We start from the raw sequence: 15,195 nt of genomic DNA on the forward strand, positions 1-15,195 counted from the left end.
ATTTTTTTCAGATGCACACATGACAGAATAGTTACTAAATGAGAAAATATATAATGACATAGGACCACAATTAATCATGCACTTAATAAATGTATACTTTACTGATCACTACCAAAAAATGTACTGAACACTTATGTTTTGCCCCTCATGGTACTGGGAAAGGAAGAGGTGCAATTTAAAAGAGACAGTTCTGGTTCTTGAATTGCTTAGCATCTATTGAGGGAACAAACAGTTAACAACCCAAAACAATACACTGTGAAAATTTCAATAATGGAGGGACCTGTAGGTGTAAAAAGGATTGCAGAGATAAGAGAATCCTAGGTTTTCTTAGAGGTGTCAGGGAAAGTGTCACAGAAGGAGGCTTAGCTTACTTTTTGCAAAAGGAGTAGGAATTCTCTAGAAAGAAACATTTCTATGAAGGAGGCAATAGAGCATTTTAGGTGGGGGAAACAGCTTGTGCAAAGGCGTGGAAGTTGGGAAAGGCAAAACATGAACTTACAGGAATGGCAACAAGGTCAAAGGGCTAAGAAATTATGACTGTGAAGATTTCTTTTTATCTAATTTGGAAAATGAAAAGAGTTAGTTATCCAGCGTGTAAGAGGTAGGCAGATTCTTGACCAACTAGTTTGGCATTGGGACTCCTGGGCATAAGAACTTTTAATTAGAACATCTAGTTATTACTGGAATCTACAGCGATTCTCTGCTTGCCTGAAATATCACAGTGAAAACAATAGAGGAAGCAGCTTTGTAGGAATTATACAACATTATAAAAATGGAAATAAAACTGAAATTATATACACTTCTAATTTGAAAATGCAGATCAGAGAGAAAATATCAAAATGATAATAGCTGCATTTTAAAAGCACTATTTGTCACTACTTTGCAACCTACTATTATTGGACTATTACCTCGATGATTAAACTTTTCAATTACATGTTGCATTGTATTAGACTTTATACAATCATTAATTAGTTCACTCACATAAAACCCAGTGAGGAAGCTGAAAGATTTTATTACCCACTGTTTTACAGATGAGAAAACAAAGGCAACAAGGTTAAGTGGCTTCCTGAATTTTTCCTATTGGGTCTGAGGCCTGCAGGATGGGAGTCTGGCCCCCTGCGTGGCCTGCCTGGCATGGCTCCCTCAGTTCTGCTCCCAGCTTCACATGCTCCACTAATTGGGGATGGGTACCCCTGGTGTTCTCGAAAATTAATTATATTCAAAGCTACAAGATGTATCTGTTGTAGTCTATGTTTGTTTACTTGTGGCAATTAGTGACCATCTGCTCTGGAGGTGATTGTATTAGGCCCTCCTTTGGAAATGGTAACTCTAGGAAGGAGAGGCCCAGGCTATTAGGGAAGGAGGACTGACAAATGAATGGGGTCTTGGGTTCTCCAGAGGGTGGAAAGGCTGCATGTCAGACGTGTAAGAAAAAAAGCAAACTGAGTCATTTACTCTCTTCTCTTGTGGCCTCTCCTTTTTCTCTATCTTCTCTCATCAAATCATGGTTATTTGCCCAGAGTTTCTGTCAGTACTCTGAGCCCAAGCTAAGCCATCATATCCCCTGTGACCTGCACATATACCTCCAAATGGCCTGAAGCAATTGAAGATCCACAAAAGAAGTGAAAATAGCCTTAACTGATGACATTCCACCATTGTGATTTGTTCCTGCCCCACCCTAACTGATACATATATTCTCCCCCTGCCCTTAAGAAGGTACTTTGTAATATTCTCCCCTGTCCTTGAGAAGGTACTTTGTAATATTCTTCCCCGCCCTTAAGAATGTACTTTGTATGCCTATCCCAAACCTATAAGAACTAAAGATAATGCCACCACCCTTTGCCGACTCTCTTTTTGGACTCAGTCCGCCTGCACCCTGGTGAAATAAAGAGCCTTGTTGCTCATCAATGCCTGTTTGGTGGTCTTTTCACACGGACACGTGTGACAGTTTCTATTAGAGTAACAAAGAGCTGCTGAGACACAGTGTGATCCCCTCGATTTTGGCCCTTCTGCCCAAACAACTGCACATGGCAGAGTTCCTAGGATGAGCCTGTATCCACTGTGCACTTGCTGTGCACCTAGAGGTGGCCATGGGGGTGACATGGAGAAGCTACATGAGAGGAAAATGTCAGGACCAGATGAGGGATAGGAAATTAGAAAGGAGTTGCATGATTATAAAGAATGTCCCTGGTGACTGTTTTATGGGAATCTTCTGTACCTTTTGGGATGATGAAGTTGTCACTTGGCCTCTGTCAGGGGCTCTCATGCCTGCAAGAAGGCCTAGCCAGCCTGGGAAATGTAAGAAAGTACTTTTTAAAAAAGAAAATTTAAGCTGCCTGGCTGATCTACAAGATAACAAATCCCCAGGTGTCCTGGCTCGATTTCCTCAAACAGTCTGCCAACCTGAAATGTGACTCTGGTGAAGCTTTGACTCGCAGGCTTACTGCACAGGCCAAGATCTTGTTCTGGTTGCTTGAGATTAGGCATTTTCCCTTTTTAAAAGGATGTTTTCTTCCGTTCTCAAGTCTGTCTGTCTTTTTTTGCCTGTATGCCTGGGGTCTCCTTCTTGAGTCTGATCACTCATTTACTGACAAGTAAAACATACCTGTCCCATGTCTCCTACTCATTATTGGTGCTGTTTTCCTCCAAACTTTTTCATTTGTTGTAAGAAACTAGCACCAGGGAGACCACTGGCCTTAAATCTAATATTATAGGAACTCTGCTGCATCCTTCCCAGAACATTTACACTTGTAAAGATAATGGAGATGGCCAACTCAACAAGATGCTTTTTCAGGAGAAAGGTTCAGAATTTCTGATGATTTCTAATGGCCTTGGCAGTAGAGTGCTGGGCCAGTTTCCATTGGTTTACAAGAACTAATTGTACATACCTCTTTCTTTTTCCATGTCTAGTAACCTCACCCTGGTAGCCTAAAGTTAGCTATGGTGGGAGTATTTACACAATGGGAATTGGTAAACCCTACACATCAGGGCTTCTTTTCTTGGAAAGCCAATTTACCAATACCCCATTACCTTTAGGCTCCATTGTGTAGATGATGTCCTTCTGTGTGGGTGATTAAATGTGGTCTTGTTTGCTCACCCTTTTGTATCTCATAAATCAAAGCTGTAAAGTGTTCAATATGTTGAGCTTCAGAACTCATAATGTTTCTGGCCTGAGTTTTACTGGAGGCAGGTTGTAGAGTGAGCTTGAGGAACACAACCTAGCCCAAGCCACATTTCAGGTAGCTGGTTCATTCTGGGGAAGAAAACTCAGGCTTGGAGTCAGGAGCCCCAGACATTTGTCTTTCTTCTCTCATGAATCACCAGCATAGAGCAATTATCTGTTAGACGGGGACAATCATTTGTTCTCACATGACTCTTACTAGCTTATCCTAAGAAACACATGGAATGATGTCTTTTAAGTGAGCAGGTTGCACATGGCCAGGGTGAAGAGCATGGATTTAGGAATGAGATGGACTAGGTTCAAAATCTGGGCTTGTCTATGAGAATGAGCTGTGTGACCAATTCCATCAGTTCTAAGGTGCAGCTAATGACAACAACTTACCAAAGTAGCTGTAATGATTAAATGAAGTAACCATTTAAAAATGTTCAGGACTCAATATATGGCTGCTACTATTATGAATAGTAATGTTTTGAAAATACTATACACATTTGAAGGCATGACTATTATTTTATTTCAGTACATGGAACATCTGTAGTGATCACTTGCTCTGCTACATGACTTACAGTGAATGTTTAGTAACTTTTTAAAGGATTTGTAAAATTAAGCAAGGTTATTTTCAGTACATTTCAAGTTCAGGTGAATTACTTTCCTAAGTAACCACAATCCTCAGAGTAGGGAAAAAAGAGTCTTTGCTTCAGACAAAATATTTTTGGCAAAGTGACTGAAAGTTGTCCTTCAAAAATCTAAAGAACCTAGGTAAGTGAAACTGGCTGGTAATAAACTGCCTTAATAGATATGAGACATTGTAGATTTTATCATGGGGACTTGAGAGTTGTCATAAACATGGCACTTACATTCTAATTTCTTTAGGGGTTGTTTGTAAGATTCTTGTAAGTGTTCCCTTGGGAACTAACCTATTCACATTCAGGCTGAAAACAGAAGTGTGCTTGGCTGATTCCTTTTAGAAATGTAAATTGAATAGAGTTATACATTTATACAATCCCAGGAAGGCAGCATCCTTTTCCCATCTCCCCCAGAGTAGAAACAAATGAGGATTTGATTTGTTATTCTCTGTGCGTATACTACTAGGGAACAGCGAGGCCCATATATGGCAAGAAAAATATTTCACTTATCAGGGTCATTTATTCCAGGTTAGCATCTGATTTCTGAAGAGAAAATAATCAGGAAATAGTTGCTAGGCTGCCACACAAAAGGCTTTCATTCTCTCTGTTGAGCTGGAGGAGCAATGCTGAGGGTTCCTTTGAGGAAGGGGTGGAAATGTTTGGTGGAATGAGCCTTAGCTTTGAGGTCCCCTAGAGCACTGGGGAACCTTGGGCTAGTTGTTTAGTTTCTCTGAGTCCCAGTTTCCACGTTTGAAATACAAGGGAGGCATTTGCTACTTTCTGGAGTAATGATAAGGATTAAAACAGCTAATGTATATGCAATAGAATGTCTGACACAGATCTGGAACCAATATTAATCTTTACCCCAACAACCAAGGATTTTAGTTATTAACACCTTGGATATATTTGTTACTGATTTCTGAAATAATAGCAGATTCCCTCAAAGAAGGACTGAGGTAATAAAAAGACCCTGAGCTAAGGGTATTGCCCTGAGGGGTGGAACTGTGTGGCAAGGCTTGAACCTCCAGGTGGCCTGATTGTGTCAGGGGTGGGTACAGCAGAAGAGGGAGGAGCCTAGGGAAGTTGAGGGTAATCCTCCCCTACTTTGCAATTTTGCCTGGAAGAAGTCAAGGAACTTGGAAACCTCCTGCTTCTGTAACTATTGCAAACATTTCCTACAATTCTGCAATTTTACCTGGATTATCCTAATTATTGTTATTTTTATAGTAAGGTGTTCCTCCTGAACCAGAGGAAATGAATCCTGTGATTGGCAGTTTCATCCTGCAAATTAAACATAAAGGGAAACAGAGCTACTTTGTTAAAGGCTTGAGAAAACATAATTCTTGTTTAAAAAAGCAGGCAAGACCAGCCAGACGGATAAAGATGTATGGGTTAATTGCTGAATCTGCGTCTCACCTGCATCTTTTATGTGGCAGATATGAATACTTTATAGGTAATGAGGTCCTCAACAGGAGAATTATGGCCTAATGGCCTGACATTTGTAAAGCTGTAAAATGCAAGGGGAGATTTAACAAGCAAGATGAGCTGCCCTTCCGCATATTAACACAACTATGTACCTAAGCACACATCTAGGTGTAAATAGTGTATTTATAGCATTAGGATTCTCCAAAGAATACTAAGTAAATGAATGTGCATTTTAGTTTTTTGTTTTGTTTTGTTTTGTTACAAGAAAACCTTTCTGTTTGTCTGGAAACTTTCGGGGGCTCTGAGTCTTTTTCAGTCTTTCAGAGGTCTCTGCCTCTGTGATGTGTTTTGTAGCAGGGCTAGCAGGACTGACAGTGCACTCAGATTCCGGGAACTGAGGCTGGGCGGTGGGTACTTCAAGCTTTCTAACATAAAGATGCTGCTACCCTGGAGGCCAGAGGGCCTGGAAGGCCCACCCCATGTAACTGATTTTGCTTGCAATATTTGGCTTTTCTGTTCCTTGCCTAACTTTCTTTCTTAAAGCTTTTGGAGTTTTTAACAGTGTGAGATTAGTCTAACTCTTGAAATATTTTTGATTTAGAGTCTAAGAGGAAAGTGACATTGTTGGACCACCAGCCAAAAGGAAACAGGTTATGAAGTAAGTGTAAGAGGGAAAGAATATTTCAGCACTGCTTTTCCCTTGAATCGTGGTTTTCTTTCATGAACCTATAGCCTCTTACCTACCCAAGTAAGCGCCACTGAATTACACAAACTAAAACATGATAAAAGAAAAACTCCAACCAAATTAAATTTAAAGGAGTTTAACTGAGCAATGAATGATTCACGAATAGGGCAGCCGCAGAATCACAGCAGATTCACAGAGACTCCAGCACAGCCATGTGGTGGAAGAAGATTTATAGACCAAAAAAAAAAAAAAAAGTGGGGGGAGGGGGAAATGACGTACAGAACTAGAAAGCCAGGTACAGAACGGCCAGATTGGTTACAAGTTAGCATCTGTCTTACTTGAACACAGTTTGAGAGCTCAGCAGTATAGGAATGGTTGAAGTATGGTAGCTGGGATTGGCCAAGACTCACCTATTGTTACAGGCGCATACTGTTAAGTTAGGTTTTCAGTCTTTTCCTGCCTGTTAAGCTAGGTTGCAGTTCATCCACAAGGACTCAAATACAGAAGTGAGGAGTCCTTCTCAGGATTTTAGTTCACTTTAACAAAGAATACTTATTTTCTCAAGTCCCAAATCAAGGTGTCACGAGGTCCCTGATCCCTTAAAGACTTAAAGAAAATATCCTTTCTTGCCTCTTCCTAGCTTCTGGTGGCTCCTGAAAATCCTTGGCTTTCCCTGACTTGCAGCTGCCTCACCCAAATCTCTGCCTCTTTTCTCATGTGGCTTTCTTCCCTGCGTGACTGTGTCCCTCTATCTATAAAGAAAGACACCCTAAGAATCCCTGTAAGAACCTCTGCCATTAAGAACACTTGTCATTGAATTTAGGCTCCACCCTAATCCAATATGACCTTATCTTAGCCTCGTTGTATCTACAAAGACCCTATTTTCAGAAAAAAATCACATTCACAGTTTTCTGGGGTTAGCATTGTAATATGTTCTTTTGGGAAATACAACTAAACCCACAACATTCGAGTAATAAAAATAAATTCATGATCTACTCTCAGTATGAAACATGAGTTGTGAACACATGTCCACACTAATATTTAACATTGTGAAGCAGCAGCCAATTTTAGAGATGGATGTGTAGTTTGATAAGCTCCACAATGTTTCAGCAGGCATTTTCTTTGCTAGAGAACAGTTGCTTAAGGATGGAGAAAATCAGGGTGAAAGAGTTTTACAGTTCCCGCTAAATCTGGACTTCATTCCCAATCTTCTCTCTGTATTTATTTTTTTCCTCATTAAATAGAGAACCCTCAGTCCAGCCAGGCGGTATTCTCCTGTAGTCCTACCCCGATTCTGTTCTCATATTTTATTATAAATTTAAATTTCTGATTTCGTTTTTTTCCCAGAGTAATTTCCCACTGAAAACTTCATCTCTAATGAAAGGAAAGACTCTATTCTTCCTCAAAAAAGAATTGTAGACATGAGTTACAATGAGCAGATTAGGACGGTGTTTTGAAGGGAGGTTTGTTTCAGTGCTCTTATCATCAGCAGGAATGCCAGTTCTGATTAATGTCAGTTCTTTGTGCATAGATACACACTCAGAGGTGTTTAAGCAGACTTTCTCCTTTGCTTGATTGTCTGAGTGATTTTTTTTTTTCTCATCTTTCATCTGTTCGAGGTAAGAACTAGGGTATCCAATTGCAGAAAGCCAAAGCCATAGACAATGCCATAGTTACGTACTTCTAGCTCCCTCTTGTATCTCAAAGAGCTTTTCTGCTCACCAAACAGCACTTGTTCCACTTATGGGACCCAGTTGAGAGAATGGATGAGCAAGAATTTATTGGCTGAGTTAGAGCTTGGAATAGAAAGCTGCCTTATTCACCTTCATGAATCCAATGAGGGTTGGTGCAGGAGAGAGCAATACATCATCTTTCCTTTTAAAATTCTGTAAAAGTAAAGGCCATTCTGACAAAAGTTTTCTATAACAAAACTTTGTCTTTATTTCAGAGCGTAAGCCTTGGTGAAAATTTGCTGATCTGGTTATAGCACATTCACAACAATGGAAATACATATAATTAATAATCACAGGACTTTATTCTTGGTCCAGCCCATGAAGCGGTCACTGTCTATAGTACAAATTTTCATGTGCTCTTGGCACTGTTTCACAACAGAAGTAAAAGAGCCTATGGCTCTGTAACTCTTTCACTTTTTTAAAAAGCTATTTTATTCATTATTCTTAGCTCCTCCAAATCCAATATAAGATTTTCCCAAATTTACTATTTCTTCTCCAAATTGGGCCCCTAAATATGGTAAATTTTGGCTGGAATAATTTTTCTATCTTATGTAGAGTACATCTACTCACTCATATAGAGGCATAAACAGAAAATTATTACTTTTTCAGTTTGGGAAGCACTTACTATTAGCTAGGCAGTATATTACACACTAAAGATAAAATGATTAATGCTTGACAAAACCCTGTCTCTGCTAAAAATACAAAAATTAGGCAGACATGATGGCACATGCCTGTAGTCCCAGCTACTCTGGAGGCTGAGGCATGAGAATTGCTTGAACCTGGGAGGTGGAAGCTATAGTGAGCCGAAATCATGTGCTGAAACTCCAGCTTGGGTGACAGAGGGAGACTCTGTCTCAAAAAAAAAAAAAAAAGAGGAAAGAAATATGAATGCTGCTGGTCCATGTACCCTGGTAGCTCAGGGGTGTGTGTGTGTGTGTGTGTGTGTGTGTGTCTGTATGTGTGTGTGTGTTGGGGGCAAGAAGAGTTGAGAGTGGGGGAGTAGGGTATATAGAAAGTGTAAGGATGAAGATGGAGAGGAGACATGTTAAGTAGAATTAAACAAATGGTGTAAGTGACACACACAGGAGGGAAAATGTGCTGTGTACAAAATAGGCCAGGGAGGGCTTCTGGAAGAAAAGAAGGCCCGAAATGAAAAATGCCTTACATATAACCAGGCCAAGCTGTGAAATGGAGTTTTAAGAAACAGCACGTACAAGAGGAAGGAGCTATATTCAGAGGCTGGCAAGTGGTTCAGCTTGGCCATCAGTAGGTATTCAATTTATAGATTGATGTCTAGGGAATCCCTCATTCTAGTCCAATTCCAGCTCAACAAAAGAATGTGAATGCCCAGTGGGGTTCATTAAAATGGATGTGAAATATGTTGCATGCAGAAGTGTGAATGTACATTACTGTAGGTTGTAGTACATTCACATATATTTAAAGAAATGGAAAGAAAAACCTGGTCTTCTGTGATGAGCTATGTCACTCCCTCCCATTTAATGTGATTAAAGTCAACGTTCAATAGGTCCATGGAGCTTTCTGTGCTGATCCATATCTCCTGGGTAGCAAGCATTTTCTTTTATCCTGCATATTAGGGTACAGAACAGCAGTGTGACATCAGTTATAAAAGAGAATCTAGGTTAAAAACAAAACCATGCAGTCCTGTGATTCTCTGAGTTCAGGATTATTAGGCATGTTTTACACAAATGTCCCTGCATTTCCAGTTAAGAGGGGGAAGTGTTCTCTGTTGGCATTGCTGTGATCTGCTTCTAAGTTCAAGATTGGAGGGTCAGCAGCAATGCCAACAGACCTTTCACTGCCCACTGTGTGTGCCTTCTACTCTCTGGACAGTGTGAATGAACTGCAGGTGTGTGTGTGTGTGTGTGTGTGTGTGTGTGTAGGTAGGTAGGTGGTTTAGGAAGGTAGAGTATCCCAGAGGCTTATTACCAAAAGAACCTGAAGAGAACGTCTGTGTGTGTGTAATTTCACATGTAGAATGAGTCAGCCAGCCTTAGAACTACTAGATGGAAAAAGATAGTCTGGGAGAAGTGGTATGAGAAGTGATGGGAATTGCCAGAGAAGTATTTTAAAGGTAAAATAAAATATGTTTTTCATACATAAAAGAAAGGACCACCTAATGTGAAGATACATACATTTAAAAAAGGTATTAATTTTGTCTTATGTATTTGGGAGGATTGCACCCCTGCACTCCAGCGCCTGGGCAACAAGGTGAGACCCTATCTAAAAAAAAAAAAAAAAAAGAAAAAAGAAAAAAAGAAATATAGGAAACAAACCAATAAATATAAAGGAGGATCATTTGAACTCCTTCTGTAGGTTTGTGATAGCCAATTCAGGAAGATAAGGAATAAATGGGGTGGGAATATAACTTCCCAGGGTCAATGGTTGCTATCAAAACTTGACATGTGCCTCTGGAAAGTCCTGCTTCATGGTCCCCTTCCCTTCCCTTCCCTTCCCTCCCCTCCCCTCCCCTCCCCTCCCGTCCCTTCCCTTCCCTTCCCTCCTTCCATCCATCCCTCCCTCCCTCCCTCATTTCTAGAAGATGCTTCTGAATAATGCTGTTTCATGTTATTCATCCTGTGAATCCTGATGCTGGCAATTAACTGATTTGTCTTTTTCTATCTTTGTTTACATTCAAAGAAAAGTTTATTATTAGTGCGCACTCTGTGTCATGCAAATATGTGGGTGTAACTTGTTGGATAATAGTATTAAGAAAGCTGCTATTTGTTTATGGAGCACTTTGAAGTTCTCAGTGTGTGTATGCCTCCGATATCCCTTCTGATTCTTATGATGCCTTTAAGAATTGGAGGACTGGTTAGAATTCCATTTAACTACAGATAAGGTTGCAACAACTCAGGTGAAGGTATTTGGCCAAGGTTATACAGCCAGTTCCACTTAAGGTCTGGATTGCAAATCTAATAATTCCAACATTTCATATTTTTTCACAATTTCTTAAATTTCTTAATTTACTAAAACAACTTTTATAGATTTTAGTAGATAAAGAAAGGTCAACTTCTTTGTAGAAGCTCACATTTTAAGGATGACCTTGCATGCTTTAAACTGAGAGAGTCATTTCACAAATAAAGTGTTCCAAGTGTCATAGCACACTTTAGATGGCATGATGGTGTCAGAAAGTTCCTTCCTCATACACTTGGGCTATTAAGTCCTGCTTATAATCTTACTGATTTCAATCATGTGTTCACAAATTTTCCATAAAAAGAGTGTACTGTATGCTAGATTTATAGATGATTTCAGTAAAGTAATTTACATGAACAATTTTAGTTAAACTTACAGGGCTGTTAGTATCATTCCTTACTACCACCACCCCACCCTGACTTTTTTAAGAGCTGGTGTTTTGCTATGTTGCCTAAGCTGGTCTTGAACTCCTGGCCTTGAGTGGTCCTCCTGTCTCAGCCTCCCAAAGTGCTGGAATTATAGTTATGAGCCACTGCACCTGGCCCAGTATCTCCATTTTTAGGATAAGACAACTGAGACCGAGAGATAGATGTTAATTAACAAGGCATCAGGCAGCTGGCAGATTAATTTTCACATTCAGGTCTGACTTGATCAATGCATGGAAATGCTTGTTACACTTCTGATTAGTTCATAACCTCAGTTATTTTCGTGTGGCCCAGAGCTGGTGTGCATTACCTGAGGCTGTTTCAGAATCATATTTCTCCTACCTGCTCTGCTGCTGGTTGATAATCCCTTGTATTCTCTTGATGTCTTTCTCTGTTGTCACCTGGAGCAGCCACATCAGTGGGGACAGAGTCTGCACTCGGAGCCCCTGATCATCCCAGAAATGTTGCATAATGACCTTGTCTCATGGGACTGGCCTGGTCCCCTCTGTCCCTGCATACCACAACCTTACTTTCCCAGTCCCAAAGGAGAACATGAAGTCCGGGTAGCTTTTGATAGCAGGTGTACCTTACATCAAAGTCAGCCTGTTAGCTGCAGCTGAATGGTTCTCTTTAACAGAACTTATTGCAACTACCATCATGCCTCTCAGATACTCCCAGCTTTTGTTATGTTTAAAGTCGTATTTTTCCACGCAGAAGAGTGACATTCTCATGTCAGGGTCTGTCTCTGGCTCCACCGAAGCATAACAACCTTTAGCTAGAGGACAAGACTTCCATGGATTGCTCAGCTGCAGTGCTCAATTAGTCTTCCAATGTATATTTTTTCCCCTATTTTCCCCTAACATGCTGTCAAACATGTCAAACACAGAGCAGCTTTTTGATGTGGACACTGCCTCATTAGGCCCCAGCTGAGATCATTAAATTCTGTTTCTTCAAGGCTGATGGAAAGGGCAGATTTATGTTTCCTTTGATAGAGCTGGTCTTAAATTTCCTCCCTATTGTGAGACGGATAGCTGGTGATGAATCAGTGAGATTTCAGACTCCACTGGGGGCAGATTGGCTGTTCATAGGATTGAGGTTTCTGGGCTAGAACAGTAAATGGGAATCATTGAGTGAACACACATATTTCTGATGTTGCCTCCTGCCGTGGGCCAGTCTTAGTGGCATTACCTGTCACCTTTAAGACAGGGTTTCTCAACCTTGGAGGTATCAATGTTTTGGACCAGGAAATCCTTGTGACGAGAACTGTTCTGTGCATTGCAGGATGTTACCAGCATGCCTGACTTCTACCCATTAGATGCCAGTAACACACCCTCCAAGGTGTGCCAACCAAGTGTCCCCAGACATTGCCAAATTTCCCTTGAGGGCAAAATCACCTCCAGTTAAGAAACACTTTAAGATATTCCAGGAGTTAGCTCCCTCAAGTCAATTACCTAAAGAGAATAAACCATGAGTCTAAGTTATACGGTGGTAGGCATGGAAACATCAGATGGTGCTCGAAAATATGGCCAGATGAGCAGACTGGGAGTCAGGAAGAAGTGTTTGTAATGACTTCTGACTTCTGTCTTGTTTACCTCTCCTTTCACTCTTAACCCCTCTTTACCCTACTTGCTGATACTTAGTTCTCATCTGCTATCTTGTAGCACACAGAATTTGCTGCTATAGTTTGGGCCAAAGTTGGATCCCCTGGTGACTCTGTACATTCTCCGGGCTGTACTTTTCTTCCCACAATATCTATGAAACATTACTTTTATATGTTCTGTTCTCCAAGAATCCTGCTGACTAGAGAAACAATATACATATTCGTAATTGAGTATTAATAGTTGTTAAGGGTTGGATGGTTTCACTCTCCCTGTGTGTGTGTGTGTATAATTTCAGTATAAAACAACTGAAAAATGTGTGAAGAGATATTTAGATACCATAGTAGGACTACAAATAGGTTATATGACTAGCAAGACTCCAAATCACAGATCTACCTCACTATGAGAGCAATCTTGGGTTTTGCAGTTCAGGATTGGGGTATCTTTAAATAGAGTTTCTTTACTTCTGATCCTATAGGACAGTTCTTCAAACTGTGTTGATAATGCAATATCTCAAAAAATTGAAAAAAATGCGTGGGCCTCAGTATGTGTATCATTTGTAAATTATATAAGTAAACTATTTTTAATCATACTATATATTAAGAATTAAATTTTATAATTTTTGGATAATTTTTACAAGTTGACGTTATATATTTTTTCCATTCCCCCCAAATCATCCTATTATTCTGAAAGTGCTTAAACTCCTCCACCGGAAACCTCTTCTTGGTCCTCCATGGATGAGGTTCAGGAGGCCTCAAACCCTCTAGAATTGGGTATATAATTTTGTGATCCTGGGCACAAGTTGCATTTTTGTCCATGGCATTCACACCATTTAAAAAGAGGTCCGTACTCTAAAAGTTGTTCAAGACCGTATATGGTGACCTTTGAGAGTAATCAAGCATTCATTCAGTGGAATGTGGTAGAATTGACATCTTTTTATAGGGATGTAGGAAACAGAGCAGCTTTCTCTTCAAACACTGGTCCTTCTTGGCCCCTGATCCTGAATCAGGGGAGTTTTCTCGGCCTCCATTCTTCTGTGGTCATCATGAGCTAAGTCTTTGAATTTTAATTTTTCAAATATGCAATTACCCTGACATAAAGCTAGAGGCAATTTTGGATATCCTATAGTCGTCCTTTCTATTTTCAGAGATGAGAAAAGCATAGCTTCCAAGGTCATCCAAGTCTTCTGCTCATGTACATATGTGTTACACTGCTGCTCTCCGGGGATTATTTTTATAGTTGCTTCACTCTGTAATCATTTTAATATTAAAAAAAGAAAGTTGCCACAAACCAATGACCTCTGGTGTGCAAATGTTAAGAAATATTTAATATGCTTCTGGAATTCATCTTGAATTTCGCTGAGGTCTGGGCACCTGGACAGAGTGACTGAAACAGCAAACTTATCATTAAATGGATGGAAGTATTTGTGGAAGTATTTGAAGGGAAACAAGTGGAAATGATGAGTAAAACAATGTCTTTAGTAGTTAAGAGGAACTTATTTCATTTAGTCAGTGATGAAGCTGTTTTAGGGATTGCATTGCAAGTGTGTGCGTGCATCTACACACACATACGTATTAACACATCAGAACTGTATTTTAAGTTAAAGGAAATGAGGAATGGCATGAATATTAATTCCCTTTTCTAGATACTGCCATTGAAAATCATAGGACCTGAACCTTAGAGCATTTTTGCTCATCTGTGAAACCTGTTGCTCATCTCGTGTTTCAATCTCTGTCCCCACAGGTTATCCCCACAGGCTGTAGTTGCTCTCATATCTGCTCCTCCCCAGGGTCAGAAAAATGGGTAGTGTTGTGTGCGATTATACCCTCACTACTATGCTGCATTTCACTCTGCTCAGATGACTATTGCTCCCATGGGAAGACTCCTTCCTGTGAGCTAGACATCCATTACCGAGCCCAGAGCCCATGCCTTCCTTCTTCCCTAGAGCCCTGCTCATACTGAGCACAACCTGGGGATGATTGTGGGTAGCATTTTTCTCACTGTGCTTCTGAGAGCCTCTGTAAGGGCTGATAAAGCCATGATACTCTTATCGGTTGCACACATTGGGCTTCTGAGTGAGCCTGTCCAAAGTTTGAAAATTATTGATTTCGTCTACCACCTTCGTTACCCAGAGACAGAGAGTGACTTCTCTGTGGTCACTTCCTGTGGCCACTCCTCTATGGTCAGAAGGAATTCAAGTTCTGCTTCCCATCAGGTCTTTATTCTATTAATCTCCACAGTCTTTCTCTGTGTTTTCCTATTCTAATTATGAAACTAGACAGTGGGTTTATATCCCAGATGAACCAGTTTCTAGCTGGAACAAGTTATTTAACCCCTATGGTTCAGTTTATTCACTTGAAAGTTGGGGTTACAATGGAACCCACATCTTGGGTTTAATGTAAAAATTAAAGAAGACCATGTGTGTAAGCACAGGCATGGGCAAATTCATTTATTATTCAGTTAATTTATTCAACAACTAGTGATTTTGTATGCTGAATGAAATTCTGCTCTAGGTTGTGGGAAAAGAAAAAAACCTCTGTACTCATGGAGCTTATATTGAGAGGGGCAAGACGAAAATAATAATGAAATAT

General features: G+C 40.2%; 1 long non-coding RNA gene across 2 annotated transcripts in view; it reads left to right on the forward strand.

The window, feature by feature from the left end:
- Positions 1–15,195, forward strand: part of LOC112611528 — a 325,264-nt gene that overhangs the window by 261,887 nt on the left and 48,182 nt on the right. The window contains exons 6-7 of one of the 2 annotated variants that reach the window (XR_003116677.1): positions 1,521–1,716; positions 1,751–1,903. The exons of the other annotated variant lie outside the window; for it this stretch is intronic. This is a non-coding gene — a long non-coding RNA (uncharacterized LOC112611528). Of the gene's footprint in view, positions 1–1,520; positions 1,717–1,750; positions 1,904–15,195 lie in introns of those variants that run through there. 2 annotated transcript variants of the gene reach the window in all.

This window comes from Theropithecus gelada, chromosome 18, assembly GCF_003255815.1.
Source record: "Theropithecus gelada isolate Dixy chromosome 18, Tgel_1.0, whole genome shotgun sequence".
NCBI classification, from domain to species: domain Eukaryota; kingdom Metazoa; phylum Chordata; class Mammalia; order Primates; family Cercopithecidae; genus Theropithecus; species Theropithecus gelada.